The sequence below is a fragment of the Piliocolobus tephrosceles genome, chromosome 8 (assembly GCF_002776525.5).
Source record: "Piliocolobus tephrosceles isolate RC106 chromosome 8, ASM277652v3, whole genome shotgun sequence".
Taxonomy (NCBI): Eukaryota; Metazoa; Chordata; class Mammalia; order Primates; family Cercopithecidae; genus Piliocolobus; species Piliocolobus tephrosceles.
In genome coordinates this window covers 4,948,170-4,964,391 of record NC_045441.1, presented here as the reverse complement: position 1 = coordinate 4,964,391, position 16,222 = coordinate 4,948,170, and the positions used below count along the sequence as shown (strand labels likewise).

The 16,222-nt window shown below is 44.3% G+C and overlaps 2 long non-coding RNA genes across 5 annotated transcripts in view; both read right to left on the bottom strand.

The window, feature by feature from the left end:
• The window catches only part of LOC111530612, a 34,916-nt gene extending 29,698 nt beyond the window's left edge, over positions 1-5,218 (bottom strand). For all 3 annotated transcript variants that reach the window (XR_003307036.1, XR_004229075.1, XR_003307035.1), the window contains exons 1-2: positions 5,058-5,218; positions 740-853 (exon numbers count right to left, since the gene is read on the bottom strand). This is a non-coding gene — a long non-coding RNA (uncharacterized LOC111530612). The remainder of the gene's footprint in view (positions 1-739; positions 854-5,057) is intronic.
• Positions 5,219-6,327: 1,109 nt separating this feature from the next.
• LOC113220090 lies at positions 6,328-15,985 on the bottom strand. 2 transcript variants are annotated; one of them, XR_003307038.1, is made up of 3 exons: positions 15,926-15,985; positions 13,443-13,578; positions 6,328-6,430 (listed from the first exon to the last, which is right to left on the bottom strand). It is a non-coding gene; the product is annotated as an uncharacterized LOC113220090 (long non-coding RNA). The 2 variants fall into 2 exon arrangements; XR_003307039.2 differs by having other exon boundaries at positions 15,876-15,980.
• Between the last annotated feature and the right edge of the window lie 237 nt (positions 15,986-16,222).

The following is a 16,222-nucleotide window of genomic DNA, read 5'->3' as shown; positions in this document are numbered from 1 at the left end:
TGCGACACAGCAAGACTCCGTCTCCAAAAAATAAAAATAAAAAGTAAATACAAATACAAATACAAACACTTTCCAGCTTTATAGTTACCCGAGTTCCCACTTAGTCATACCTGAAATCAAGTGTGGTAATTAAGTGCACACGTAACAGAAAGGGATGATCTCTAGAAAAGTTGTAGTAACTCCTTTACTGGGTGGAAGCAACTCAGATAAAATCTGAGTTGTTATAAAACTCAAGTTTATATTTCTGGGGATGAGACCTGAAGTAACCTCTTCAAAAGGGTTTTCAACAGTTATTTCATCAGTACGAATGACAGAATTTTGGAGAAACATGTGGCTATTGGCCATTCTCTCAGTTGCATAAGTGACCCTCTGTAGTAAGGCCTCATTCATAAGTCTGGGTAGTTTTTACCTAACAACACAGCCAATTCTCATCAAACCTTCAAGACCAGTTTTTTCCCCAAGCTTAACAGCATACTCAAATACCTTCTCACACATGAATTTTCTACCACACAAAATTTTCCTGCCATGGTTTATCTTAAGTAGGAAGAAGGAAGCCAACAAGTGCAGCCACTTTCTGAAAATTTTGATGTGCTGAGAAAATAGTTCCTGTCAGTCACTCCTTGGACTGGCCTGGCCAGATGCTGGGCAGACACCTGTAGCACGGCTTCCTTCACTGACTGTGAAGAAGAAAAGGTACAGTGTTGCAGCTACACACTGCCAGCAACACAGTTTGCATTACCTTGTTCTACCTGAAATCGATGTAAGAATACTGGTTCATTTCTTTTCTCTTCTTCCTTTTTCCACTGGTTTCTGGTGATAGCTCCTGCCATTTTTTAATGGCATCAGAAAAGGCCTAAAAATTGAGAAAGCGAGAGGTTACTTCTGTAAATGGAAAATAAGAATACACGAGACAGGCAATCCCCAAATGCCATTTTAACACATCTTCAGCTTTCTTCCCAGGATGGCGAACAATAGGTAGTGGCGGCTGGGTGCGGTGGCTCACGCCTGTAATCCCAAAACTTTGGGAGGCCAAGGCGGGTGGATCCTTTGAGGTCAGGAGTTCGAGACCAGCCTGGCCAACATGGTGAAACCCCATCTGTACTAAAAATACAAAAATTAGCCAGGTATGGCGGCACACGCCTGCAATCCCAGCTACTCAGGAGGCTGAGGCAGGAGAATGGCTTGAACCCGGGAGGCGGAGGTTGCAGTGAGCTGAGACTGTACCACTGCAATCCAGCCTGGGTGAAAGAGTGAGACTATATCTCAGAAAAAAGAAAAAAAAAGAATAGGCAGTGGTAAATAGGCAGAATTTATTTTCATTCTCTCTGACTTTCATAAACTGGTACAGTGGTGGAAGCAAAACACTTACTGACAGATTAAAGAGTAGGGAAAAGAAAAACTGTTGGCAGGATGCAGCGGCTCACACCTGTAATCCTAGCACTGTGGGAGGCTGAGGGGGATGGATCGCTTGAGCTTAGGAGTTCAAGGCTAGCCTGGGCAACATGGGGACACCCCATCTCTACTAAAAATATAAAAAGACAGCTGGGAGTGGTGGTCCACAGCTGTGGTCCCAAGTACTTAGAGGTTAAGGTAGGACAATCACTTGAGCCTGAGAGGCAGGGTTGCAGTGAGCCATGACTGCGCCACTGCACTCCATCCTGGGTAACACAGGAGACCCAGTCTCAAATAAAACAAAACTGTCCAAGCTGTCCTTGAGTAAGTACAGGTTAAATCACACGACAATGGGCTGGTGAGTTCCATTCTGCAGGCAAATCTTCCATGTTGTTTCTCTGGTCAATGCTCCTCTTTACTCTCCCCTAACCTGCTTCCCCACGCTCTTCTCTGCATGTACCTATATCCACCCCACCCTTGGATAGGATGCTGAAGTATAAAATCCTTCCACTGGTGAGGATCACATTTCTTTCCTATCTTCAGCTTCTCCCTCTTAGATTTTCCTTATCAGGATTTAAATGCATTCAAGTCAGGGCGGCTCACGCCCAGGGTGGCTCATGCTTGTAATCCCATCACTTTGGGAGGCTGAGGCAGGTGGATCACCTGAGGTCAGGAGTTTGAGACCAGCCTGGACAACATGGCAAAACCCTGTCTCTACAAAAATACAAAAAAATTAGCTGGACGTGGTGGCATGCGCCTGTAATGCCAGCTACTTGGGAGGCTGAGGCAGGAGAACTGGTGAACCTGGTAAGCAGAGGTTGCATGAGCTGAGATCGTGCCATTGCACTCCAGCCTAGGCAACAGAGCGTGATTCTATCTGGAGTTCAAGGCTAGCCTGGGCAACATGGGGACACCCCATCTCTACTAAAAATATAAAAAGACAGCTGGGAGTGGTGGTCCACAGCTGTGGTCCCAGGTACTTAGAGGTTAAGGTAGGACAATCACTTGAGCCTGAGAGGCAGGGTTGCAGTGAGCCATGATTGCACCACTGCACTCCATCCTGGGTAACACAGGAGACCCAGTCTCAAATAAAACAAAACTGTCCAAGCTGTCCTTGGACAGTTGGACAAGTGGTTAAAAAAAAAAAAAAAGTGCTCAAGTCTTTGCCATCCTAAAAAAAAGGAGGGAGAAGGGGTACCTGATTTGAACAGGAAGGAGGGGTGTGTGAGTTAGGGCCATTCTGCCTGTAAGAGGAGGAGGAAGAGTGGGAGCCTTTCAGGAAGACTGGGTGGGACTCCTGAGTGTGGCAGGGGGTAGGAGGCCGTGGGGCTCATGTCCTATGGCTATGTTGTTAGGGTACAGGGCAGGCTGGGGTCCAAGCCTGGGCGGCATGAGAAGGGGGGTGGCTATAATGGCAGTGTTTGTCTGAAACTCCTGCTGAAACTTAATCCCCAGTGTGGCGGTGTTGAGAAGGTGATCTCATCTCTCTTTCAATGCCAGCCCCTCTTTCTTCTTCCCCTCTTTGTAGAGAAACTTATCAGAGGAGCTGTTTATCTTCTGTTTTACCACCTCACCCTTATGACCACAAGCTTTCCAGCTGTCTCTAATCTGGCATCTACCCTGCCTCTGCACTTACTAATCTATGCTTATTATTGAGTGGCCAAGTCTACAAGTCTACCATCTGCATTTTAGTCCTCATCTTGCACAATCTCTTAGCAGTATTTAATTAAACAGGCTGGGCATGGTGGCATCCCAGTGCTTTAGGAGGTTGAGGTGCGAGGACAGCCTGAGGTCAGGAGTTCAAGACCATCCTGCACAATCTAGCAAGACCCCATTTCTACAAAAAACAAAATAAAAAGATCATCCAGGTGTGGTGGTATGCACCTGTAGTCCTAGCTACATGGGAAGCTGAGGCAGGAGGACGGCTTGAGCCCAGGTCAAGGTTGCAATAAGCCATGATTGTGCCCCTGTACTCCAGCCTGGGTAACAGAGAGAGATCCTGTTACTAAACAAGAATAACACTGATGATGATGTGATAATACAGACTGCTCCAGTCTCACAACTTCCTCCTTCCTGTCTGCCTGCCTCCTCCGCTTGGTCTTCACATGTTAGCAGTCCTCTCTTCTCACCTGGTATCTCTGGGTACCTCATCCTGACTGGTGAGATTTTCCATATGCTGATGACTCTCAAAGTCCTATCACCATAAAACACAAGGAGACACACACACACACACACACACCCCTAAAAACCTATCTACAGTCTGTATTTTCCAAACTTTTTAGTCCATTCAACCTTTCAGTGAATTATTTTTACTTAGATGTCTCACAGGCCCTTCTCAGCACACTGGCAACCAATGTTTCCCAGACTGAATTCATGATTATTTCCCTCCAAAGCAAATGTTTATACTAGTTCTCACCCCAACAAATGATACCAACATCTTCCACGAAATTCCTACTTGGGTCTGTGATTAAATGTTCCTTGTTCAGGGAGGCCCTTCTGGAGACCCTTGGTCTATCTTAGGTTGCCTCCTGTTTTACCCTTTCAAAGCCCCTCTATTTTTCTTTCAGTCTTTTTTTGGCCGGGCACGGTGGCTCATGCCAGTAATCCCAGCCCTTTGGGAGGCTGAGGCAGGCGGATCATGTGAGGTCAGGAGTTGCTGACCAGCCTGGCCAACATGGTGAAACCCCATCTTTACCAAAAATACAAAACTCAGCCAGGTGTGGTGGTGAGCATCTGTAGTCCCAGCTACTCAGGAGGCTGACGCAGGAGAATCGCTTGAACTGGGAAGGCAGAGGCTGCAGTGAGCCGAGATCGCGCCATTGCACTCCAGCCTGGGTGAAAGAGCGAGACTCCATCTCAAAAAAAAAAAAAAGGTGGAAGGGGCTTGGCCTACCTCAGCATGAGCCACAGTCCTCGGCTTGGTTCTTCCCTTCCTACAGGTAAAACCCAATGAGTATTTTAACCACTACGATAACTCCACGTTTGTCCTTTGGACAAAAGAAACATCACAGTGTTTGCTGAGAATCACAAGAATTTCAGTAGGATAGAATTTATTGGCAGTAAGAGCGACCAAGAGGAGTAAGCCAAGGTCTCTGCTGGTGCATGCACTCCTGTTCTGGCCACAGCTACAAAGTGGGCACCATGTGCTGTCCTTCATGGAAGATGTCTGTGTTACCCACCACGAACCAGCACCCTTCTCACCCTTAACAAAGGCCTTTAAGTGCTATCTATTTAGGATCCTGGGGGGAAAACGCTAGGAGCTGTCAGTAGCTGCCCATTCTTGTTCCCGGACTCTTTACAGACCTTACGTCCTATCACTGATAACTGAGCCATCTAGGGGATGGATGGTCGTGTGACCTGTCCCAAGTCAGAAAGCAAATCAGGAAGGAGCAGGATTAGAACACATCTTTCATACTCCTGCGTTCCACAGTAGAATGTATTACCTTACATGTTTTTATGGTCAAACCAGAACTTCTCTGCTTCTCATCTATCTATTATTTCTTTTCATTTAACCCTTCATGACCAGCAAATACCTATTTATCTTCACCCTAATTCTTTAGCAATCATAAACCATCCCAATTTCCACAAGCTGGACTGTTCATTCTGTTATCATGGGAAGATGGAGCCAAGAGGTGTCACCCCAAGAGGAAGACCAAGTAGAGCACCTTTCGGGTGATTGCATAGTGTCCTTTGAGCTCGTGCAGGGCCCACTTGATGTCCTGACTACTGAGCATTTTGAAGTCAGCCATGAGGAGGTCAGCAGCTTGGATGAAGCAGCGCTGGTCAAGAGGAGTCAATTTAGAATAGTCAAAAAAGTCTATTTTAGGCAACTGAAACGAGAGAGAAGCATAAAATCAGAGGCCAGGCAGTACGTTTCCCATGTAAGGGAAATCATTTTAAGAATTACATGTGTAGAAAAGAATAACGTTTGTTCTAATTACTCTATAAGGAAGTTACCAGCCCTATAAGAGAGATGAGAAAATGGTGGCTCAGAGAGGTTAAACCAACCTGTCTGGAGCCGACAGACTAGTTTTACTAGTTACAACTAGTAAAGAAGTATAGTTGGGGATTTAAACCAATCTTTCAGCCATCTTCTTTCCATAACATATTTACACACAACTATTTTTTTCTATTATAGAATATGTAAGAGATATAATCAAAGAATCTATGGGGAGTTGGAAGATCAAGCAACAGATCTTAATAAAGTTAGTTCTCAACCATATTTACCATGTAACACTCTAAATGCAAGTTTGGATCACAAATAATGACAACGATTAAAGTTTTTAAAAACCAAGCTGTTTACATCTTGATATGAGATCTGGTTAAATAGATGTATAGTATACACTGTATACAAATCTCACATCAAAAGAAAAAAGATATTCAACTCTAGGTAATGATCTGCATGCTGACGTATGTACAGGGAAGTGTACTGATGTTTTTGCAATTTACTTTGAAATGCATTATAATGAAATGAAACATAACAAAGATGTGCTGATGGACAGACACAGGACATATGTATGATAAAGAGGATACAGTAAACTGTTAACTTTTTAGTAGCACCAGTGGTAGGGATATAGGTGATCGACGAAAAATATTTCAACTTTTCTGTAGGTTTGAAAATTTTCATAATAAAATGTTAGTGTCCTGGCCAATTCTTGGAATTTGCTTTGTAGGATTAAAGATATGGAGGATTCGTTTAATTCTTTGTAGGAAAAGGAAGATAAGAATTACAAGGAAAGATAGAAGTTAAAGACAGAATTCAAAGTGGCTCAGAATGGGAGATCTCACTGAAGTATAGACATATTCTGAAATCCTATGTCCCTCTGCTAGTCTTTAAAAACTTGTCCCAACCAAGCACTTTCTTCCCACACAGATAACAACAACAAAGCAGGGCATTTCCAGGTAGCGACTGCAAAACAAGAACACGACACTTGCCTTTGTCTCATCCTGGCTGGCCAGCAGACTGCTACTGGGGTTTATGATGATTCTATCTTCTCTCTTTGGATAATCTGGGTTTTCCAGAAGAAAATTACAAAGTCTGCAAAAACAAATGATGTTACTTTCATACTGCTTCCAAATCCCACACCTGCCCATTGCTTCAAATGCAATGTTTGAAGAATATAGTCCTTAGTCACACATTACAGCTGGCCTATCAAGAAATTAAGGCCGGGCGCGGTGGCTCAAGCCTGTAATCCCAGCACTTTGGGAGGCCGAGACGGGCGGATCACGAGGTCAGGAGATCGAGACCATCCTGGCTAACACGGTGAAACCCCGTCTCTACTAAAAATACAAAAAACTAGCCGGGCGAGGTGGTGGGCGCCTGTAGTCCCAGCTACTCCGGAGGCTGAGGCAGGAGAATGGCGTAAACCCGGGAGGCGGAGCTTGCAGTGAGCTGAGATCTGGCCACTGCACTCCAGCTCGGGCGACAGAGCAAGACTCCGTCTCAAAAGAAAAAAAAAAGAAATTAAGATGTGTGCAGCCCAGAAAAACTAAACAGATAAATAAACAACAAGTGCATTGAATTCCTATCTTTGTGGAAGAGAAAAAATTTAAAAAGCAATGAACATACTGATTAAGGCAAACTCCTCTGAAGTTTATATATCAGTTAGCTGTTAATGTAATGAAGTCACTGAAACTATTATTGGTTAAACTTCAAAATTGGAAAATTTGTAAGAAAAGTAGCTACCTTTGTCAAGAAAACTATGAACAAGAAAGAAGTGGAAAACTGTATTCACATTTACAGTAAAAAAACAGTCTGCTAAGAAATGTAATAAATCAATGAAATATAAAAGATCTTCTGTTAATTCATTAATACTTTTTACACCCCTCTGGTAACATAAATCTCTACGGTAATATGAAGCTCTATGAGCCACTGAGTTACGCTCAGTTTATATAGCTAGCTGTTAAGCTAGACTGATGAACAGATCATGTTTTCCTACAAACAGACACTCTTCACACCAAACCCATTAGCTTTGTCTATTATCATCATGAAATACTTCCAAAGTAAGGATATATAGAGTGCGTAACACACAATGATGTATCACCACCCAGACCCAACAAATGTTAACCATTCAGGTTCTTCACGGTCAAATCAGACAACCACCTTGGAATGACCACACAGTAGTGAAGACAGAGTGAGTGGGGTACAGCTCTAGCCACATTCAGTAGCAAGGAAGTTCCTTTGCTCAGAGGTTAATGGGGACTTCCCCTTTTCTCTGTTCTTTCTCTTGCTCCAGTAGATTCCTAGGATGAACCCCTAGGTGCTATAACTGCAATTCTCACACACCTGCCTTTCTACTGATTCTCTTTTGCCAGATGTCAATAGTAAGGCCTATAATAGTAGGACAGGAGGTCTGGCAGAAAGAGGGCAGAGAAAAAGTGTCCAGCTCTGGCTCCTTTTCTCACCCAGGTGCCAGGGTTTGGGGACTGATTTGCACAGGTTCGTTTATTCTGCAACCCCCACCGGGGACCCATGACAAAGCGCTCTCCCTCATCCTGACATCTCAATGCATTTCCTTTTGCCATGACTTCTGGGAGTCCCATACACTTTTTGTCTCTAAGCTCCCCGCTTCCCTACCACCACAGCCTGTCCAGTCTACGGAACACAACGCCAGAGGCCCAAAGAGAGGAAAAAAAGCAGGAAACTCCTCCTATTACAGAGGGAGACAAGAATTCAGAGTTCATTTTCCTTTAAAACCATTGTCATCAGTGGTAATTCTCCATCCTAGAATTCACTGGTGTACACTGAAGTTATGCAAACCTTTGAAGGCTGACCTGAGTAGCCACCAGCAAAAATCCCGTCTGTAGGGAAAGGCCTGAGTTTCAGACAACTCATTACATGTGCATATTTAATGTGGCGACAAACCAGACATGGACTAGCTTTAAAATGGTCTGTTTTCACATGTTTTCTCAAGTACATGATACATAAGTACACCTCTACATGAAATACAGGTAGAACAGTAGATATGATTTCTTGAAAAAACAAACGTGTTTGAGCGGTTCATCTCTCCCCAATTCATTTTATATTTTCAACAATACTAAGAACTTCAAATACTGAAATGCTACAGATATGAAGTTCCACATGGCAGAAATCAGAAGCTCTCACTATAAACTGTCAGAATTCATTTCTAGTTTAATCCCTTCATTATGCTTACCAACAGAGCTCTTCTGGAGGTTAAGGGACATTTGGAGGCACAGAAAATGAAGGACACAGTTTTTCTTCTACAGAAACAAGTGGTAGCCTCTGTTCTAATATCTGCACCCAGGGGCAAAAGCAGTGGGGAAGCCTGTCGGACTTCAATCTGCCCACCTCTTCATATGATCTGACGCTTGAGCTGATGTGACATGCTAGCGGATCTAAAGAAGGCATTCCTGCAAAGTAAGCCAGGCTAGTACTCCAATTTTTTTTTTTTTTTGAGACGGAGTCTCGCTCTGTTGCCCAGGCTGGAGTGCAGTGGTGCGATTTCAGCTCACTGCAAGCTCCGCCTCCCAAGTTCATGCCATTCTCCCGCTTCAGCTTCCTGAGTAGCTGGCACTACAAGCACCTGCCACCACACCTGGCTAATTTTTTTGTATTTTTAGTAGAGACAGGGTTTCACCATGTTAAACAGGATGGTCTCGATTTCCTGACCTTGTGATCTGCCCATTTTGGCCTCCCAAAGTGTTGGGATTACAGGCGTCAGCCACCACACCCAGCCGTACTCCAACTTTTCAACCCTTAGATAGCTGTTGCTGCCTTCATCCAACTGAAGTTGACCCCGTGTGAGTGAAAGGTCTAAGTTAACCAGCCAGAGTAGATTACCTGCCATGTGGTTCTCCATAGGCCCTTCCTGCTTAAAATATCCAGGTGGTTCGATCTGAAGGCCATTTAAAGACACACATAAAGCAACTGAGACTGAGCTACAACAAAATCCCAGCCTGCTCAACCCAGCTTTGAGCCTTATTTCCAGTTTCCATTAACATTTTAGTTTAGTTGTGGAATTAACATTGCTCTAGGAGTCCAGAGACTAACGGAAAGGAAAGCAGTCTCAGGAAAGCAAGATTGGCTTGAAAAGATGCAGTACAAGGACTGTACATTCCCCTGCTTTTTGGATTTCATGAGAATTTGTATGTGTTTAAGGATCAATATTTGCTTCTGAGTGACACAAAAAGCACAGAGGGTCAGCAAGTCCCTAAAGTAAGTACATGTGTGAGACTCAGGAAGTAGGAGAACAGAACTGTAACAGAAGGTGTCAATTTGATTACATTTTAGTGATTTTTATAGACAATCTTGAAGATATATTTAAACATGATGTTCATTTGCAGAAGAAGAGAAAAACATTGAAGTATACGCAATTTTGATGAGGTTAAATTGTTAAAAAATACTAAAATATGGTATCTGTTATTCAAATCATTGTTCTATAAATGAGCAAAGTTTATACTTTTCTCTACCATTTACATTTTCTGTAACGAACAAAACAGTATTCCATTTCATAACCAGGAAAACATTAACCAAGAAAAAAAAAAGGAATTCAAAGAGAAGAGAGACATAAACAATTCACACACAAGTGAAATACAATTAGTAAACAAATATATGAAAAACACAGCCAATTATCAAAGAAATGTCACTTATGCTACTTTATGCCTACCCTAGTTAACTACAAAACACAACATCACAACTCAGTATTGTCTAAGAACTGTTAAAGCAATTCACACATATAAGTTGTTTTAAATGAGTGGAAGTCTACAAGAAAGTTTTCATTGTAAAAATGTAGTCATTGCTGCTCAATTTTCCTGTAAACCTAAAACTGCTCTAAAAAATGAAGCTTAGTAATTTAAAAAAATGTAGTTACTATCATGCCACTTAGAAGCCCAAAAAGAAAGCATTTTAAAAGCTTAGGAGGGAAAAAAAATCCCCAACAAACAATTCTGCTGGAAGACAGCAAACATAGCCAACAGGAAGGTGGATGCCAGGGTGTGGGGCAAGTACAGTTCAGGAGACAAGCAGGAGAATGTTCACAGCTACATTATCTGTGATAGTCAGAACTCAAATCCCTATCAAAAGTAGATGGAAAATTTAATTGCTAAGTGGTATAAATGGAATACCACTTAGCAATGAAAAACATAAAAACTATGGTTCTACCCAACATGAATAAACCTCACAAACATAATGCTGAGTGAAAAGAAGTCAGACTCAAAAGACTACAGACTATACAAAATCTTTATGTAGTGTTCAAAGAGGATAGCAACATTCTATTTCTTGAAGATTTCTGGGTTGTAGTTACGTAAATTTTTGGTTTGTGATAAATTATTGAGCTGTGCATCTTTAATTTGTTTATTTTTTTCTTTAAGTATATTATAAACATATTGGTATAAAATAACCAAGTTTAAAAACTATATACAATAAAGAATATGTGGAAAGCCTTGAGAAGAGTGAGTAATTGGCATGTAAATAACAAAATGGCTTTCTTTCCTCACTGTATGGAAGGTTAAATACCCAGGTAGAGTCTCTCACTGAAAAATAAAAAATGCTTTAAGAGTGTGAGTAATCCAAGCTGGGTGAGGTAACACATGCCTGTAATCCCAACTATTCGGGAGGCTGAAGCAGGAGAATCATCTGAACCTGGGAGGCTAAGGTTGCAGTGAGCCGAGATCATGCCATTGCACTCCAGCTTGGGTGACAATGGCAAAACTCTGTCTCAAAAAAAAAAAAGAAACCAACTATATCAAGAACTCAAGACATGAGCTTACAGTCAAACAAGAAAATGAGACACCATGCGAGCCAGCAGGAAGAACAGAATATGATTCCCAAGAACTTATCACATCAGAATAATCAAACTCACGAAGAAACTAGGTTTATTGTTTAAAGAAATAAAAGAAAAAAAAGACTAAAAATAAAGTCAAAGAGCAAAACTCTAGGAAAATAACCAAGAGAATTAAAAGCTAAAACATCATAACTAAAAAACAGTAACACAGTGGATGAGTTAAAAGATTACACTCTGCTGAAGGGAAATTTGTGGGCTAGAAGACACCTCTGAAGAAATTATCCAGAATGCATCTCAGAGACAAAGAGGTGGACTTAGAGACACGGAGATTGTGGGAGAAGACTTACAGAAGACAGGAAAGAGCTATAAAATTTCCAGAACTGACCAACATCATCAATCTACAGACTGGTAGTATATACTCTTAATGGTTTTGCCTTACTGAGAAGCGTGTTAAGTAAAATTGATAAAGATTAAGGGAAGGCCAGGTGAAGTGCCTCACACCTGTAATCCCAGCACTTTCGGAGGCTGAGGTAGGTGGGTCACCTGAGGTCAGGGGTTCAAGACCAGCCCGGCCAACATGGGAAACTCCATCTCTACTAAAAATACAAAAATTAGCCAGACATGATGGCGCATCCCTGTGATCCCAGCTACTTGGGAGGCTGAGGCAAGAGAATCACTTGAACCTGGGAAATGGAGGCTGCAGTGAGCTGAGATCGCACCATTGCACTCTAGCCTAGGTGACAGAGTGAGACTCCATCTCAAAAATAAATAAATAAATAAATAAATATCTGATGATAGTGGTTGTACAGAGGTGGGATCAGACAAGGCCACTACTGGCTCCACAGTGTCATTGTACAAATTAGAAAAAAGTACCTACATTGGGTTACGTACCTGGAAAGGGGTCCTTCCTTCTCAGCCTCGGCAGGGAAGAAACCTACCTGCACCCCTGACTGAGAACTACAGTATAAGACAGGAACTTAGAGGAAAGGTGTTTAGTGAACTATTTTGTTTAAATTTACCACCAGGCTGGGCACAGTGGCTCACAGCCGCAATCCCAGCACTTTGGGAGGCCAAGGTGAGCGGATCACAAGGTCAGGGGTTCAAGACCAGCCTGACCAACATGGTGAAACCGTGTCGCTACCAAAAATACCAAAATTAGCTGGGCGTGGTGGAGCACACCTGTAATGCCAGCTACTCAGGAGACTGAGGCAGGAGAATTGTTTGAACCCAGGAGGTGGAGACTGCTGTGAGCCAAGATTATACCACTGCACTCCAGCCTGGGCAACAGAACGAGACTCCATCTCCAAAAAAAAAAAAAAAAAATTTACAACTATTTCACCTCTGCAGATCAGAAGGAGGGGAAACCGTTTATCTGTCTCCCAGGCTGTAGTACAGGAGCATAACATAGCTCACTGCAGCCTTGAATTTCTGGACTCATGCAATCCTCTTGCCTCAGCCTCCCAAAGAGCCAAGATTAAAGGTGTGAGCCATGTGTCTGGCCCATATTTATCCCTTTTATAATGAAAATTAAGAAATGTGGCCAGGCGCGGTGGCTCACGCCTGTAATCCCAGCACTTTGGGAGGCCGCAGCGGGTGGATCACCTGAGGTCAGGAGATCAAGACCAGCCTGACCAACATGGAGAAACCCCATCTCTACTAAAAATACAAAATTAGCAGGGTGTAGTGGCACATGCCTGTAATCCCAGGTACTTGAGAGGCTGAGGCAGAAGAATCGCTACAACCTGGGAGGCGGAGGTTGAGGTGAGCCGAGATTATGCCATTGCACTCCAGCTTGGGCATTTAGCGAAATTCCATCTCAAAAAAAAAAGAAAAAAACAAAACAAAACTGCAGAACAAAAAAATACATGTTCCAAAATTCCCCTCAAGGCTAAGCCAGAATCTTCTGGCAAAAAAGAAATTAAGCATCATGGGAAAACAAGACAGGTTCAGCATCACCTGTAGTATTTCAGGTCATAAAGGCCTAGTGGAGCACTCCTTTATAATCACCACGCCTTCAAACACTGATGCTGACACTCTGTCTTAAGACTGAACGACTGAACATTAACAGCGTCTTGACAGCAAATTAATAGCTTATGAATCTCGTTGTAATGAATGAGTCTTACACTTCATTCATGCCAGCAATATCATTATCTGATGTAATTCTGGTCTAACCAGTCTTTTTATGTCTAAAACTGAAACGTCCCTGGATTCTAAATGGTATAAAATAGGATCATTTCAAAAGACAGAGCTGTGATACTAAAAGAAAAAGCCACAGGGAAAGGGATAAAGTGAGAGCAAACAACTTACCTTGTCCCCGATGGCAGTGAAAGTTGTTCAAGTGAATCACCTCTTCATTGCTGTTTCCCTCTGCCATTTTCAAACGCAGACATGCACATACGGGACTGCTAATATCCAAACATGGTGACCATCTGTTTCAAAAGGTCTGAAAACGAAGCAAAGAGGAACAGTAAGAAAGAGGGAGTATCAAAACTCTTGCCATGTATCTGGTCAGGGAACATCTGAAGCTTATGCTGAAAACATTCCTTGAGAAAACACATCCAAGGAAGTGGGTCAAAAAAAAAAAAAAAACCGTAAAAACTCAAAACATATGGCATTAAAACATATTTTTAAAATACACATATTAAAAAGACAAAGTACAGACAAAGAATTCACATCTTGATACGAATATGCTAACAAAGAAATGGGCTAAGGGTACTAATAGGCAATTCACAAACAAGAAAACACAGAAGATGCTCAACCTCACACTAATAATCAGGGAAAGGCAAATCAGAAAATGAATTACGTTTCAGCCAGACGCAGTGGCTCACGCCTGTAATCCCAGCATTTTGTGAGGCCGAGGCAGCAGGTCACGAGGTTAGGAGTTTGACACCAGCCTGACCAACATAGTAAAACCCAAGCTCTACTAAAATACAAAAATTTGCCGGGCATGGTGGTACGCACCTGTAATCCCAGCTACTCAGGACGCTGTCGCAGGAGAATCACTTCAATCCGGGAGGTGGAGGTTGCAATGAGCCAAGATAACGCCGCTGTACTCCAGCCTGGGCAACAGAGTGAGACTCCTTCTCAAAAAGAAAAAAGAATTATATTTCAAACCACTGGTGTGGCAAAAAAGGCAAGCATGTAAGAAATGGGAAATCTTCTACATTGCTGGTTTGTAGAGTAACTTGGAAAAGATATTCTGAATAGCAATTAGCAATACACACTAAATTACAAATGTACAATCCCTGTGACTTAGCAATTCCACTTTCAGATATATTAGCTAAAGAAACCTCTGTGTGTTCTCCAAGAAATATGCATAATAGAATACATGGACAAGGAAGGTCATTACAACAAATATGTAATAAAAGCAACTTGAAATGGTCTTACTGGATATCAGTAAAAGAATAAATAAAATTCATATGAGGATACAACACAGTAAAATTAACTAATGTTAAATGAAAATAAGTGTGATACCATTTATGTAAATTCTTACACAAATTTAAAATACATTATATTTAAATATTAAATTAAAAAATGAAGCCAGGTGCGGTGGCCCACATCTGTAATCCCAGCTCTTAGGGAGGCTGAGGCGGATGGATCACTTAAAGTGAGGAATTCCAGACCAGCCTGGCCAACATGGTGAAACCCCATCTCTATTAAACACACACATACAAACGCCGGGTGCGGTGGCTCACACTTGTAATCTCAGCACTTTGGGAGGCCAAGGCGGGCGGATCACGAGGTCAGAATATCAAGACCATCCTGGCTAACACGGTGAAACCCTATTTCTACCAAAAAATACAAAAAATTAGCCGGGTGCGGTGGCGGGCGCCTGTGGTCTCAGCTACTCGGGAGGCTGCGGCAGAATCGCTTTAACCTGGCAGCTGGAGCTTGCAGTGAGCTGAGATCGCGCCACTGCACTCCAGTCTGGGCAACAGAGCGAGACTCCGTCTCCAAAAAGAAAGAAAAAGAAAGAAAAGGAAGAAAAAAGAACGTTCTCTTTGCACAATCGAAGTACCTGGGACAACTGCTATCCAGGCCCTCAGGGATGCAGAGCCCAAGCGGATTTGTCAGAAATTTCTGTAACCCGCACGCCGCGCACGCTCCAGGGTTGGTTGCAAGTGGCCCAAAGTCTTGGATCCCTGGTCCCGTTACACCGGGAGCCGGGCCAGCCCCCAGCGCCCCGCAGACGGGTTTGACGCACTTGCGGCGCCCTGGCGAGTGCCCGGTGACAGTCGCCAACTTTCGCGGAATAACACCCGCTCCAGCTGTGAGGGGAGAGGTGGGAAAACGCTGCCCGCCTGGGCTGGGGTTCACAGGGACCGCCCGCTTCCCGCCGCTCCTCCAGGCCGCGCTCGGGTGCACGGACCCCGCCTCCGCGGCGGCCTCGGGCCCGGGAGAGGGAAGCGCGGTCTCCCGGGCTGTCGCCCTCGCGCAGCCGACCCAAAGGGCCGGCCCACGAAACTTCGCGAAGAGGCGGGAGGGGGTCGCCCAGTCGCTCAGCGCCTTTGTCGCTCCCGCCTCGGCACCACACGGGGCTCGAGACGCCCAGCCCAGTCCTTCGGCCCGATCCGCCCGGGCCTCGGCACGCGCCCGTCAGGTCTGCGGCCCTCACGGCCCGCGCCCCCGCCCCCACCCCCGGAGATCCACGGAGGCGTCCCGCAGAGAGGCCGCCTCGCCTCACAGACCCGTCCAGGAGCTCGAGTGCGCCCCGCGACCGACACTCACTCGCCACTCAACTCGCCGGCTAGCCAGGCGGGTTCGGCGGCCTTCGCTACCACGCCACTTACTCTTCAGAAGCCGCAGCTGCGAGCTCCGTCGCCGCCACAGAGGCAGCCGCTACACTCCTTGCCGTCCGGCCGCGGCGTCACCTCGCGCCTGCGCACAGCGCCCCCTCCCGACTAAGGACAGGAAGAACCATAGAGGCACTCCGGGTGCTGTGGAGGAGGGACCCGGGGGCTCACTATAGAGAGGGCCGCCTAGCCGCGCCTGCATCCGGGCTCTCCGCCTGCGGAGCCTTGACTCCCCCATCTCCGAACCTACAGGAGCCGCCATCTCCCCAGAGCTTAAAAGGGTATGGGGCAGGT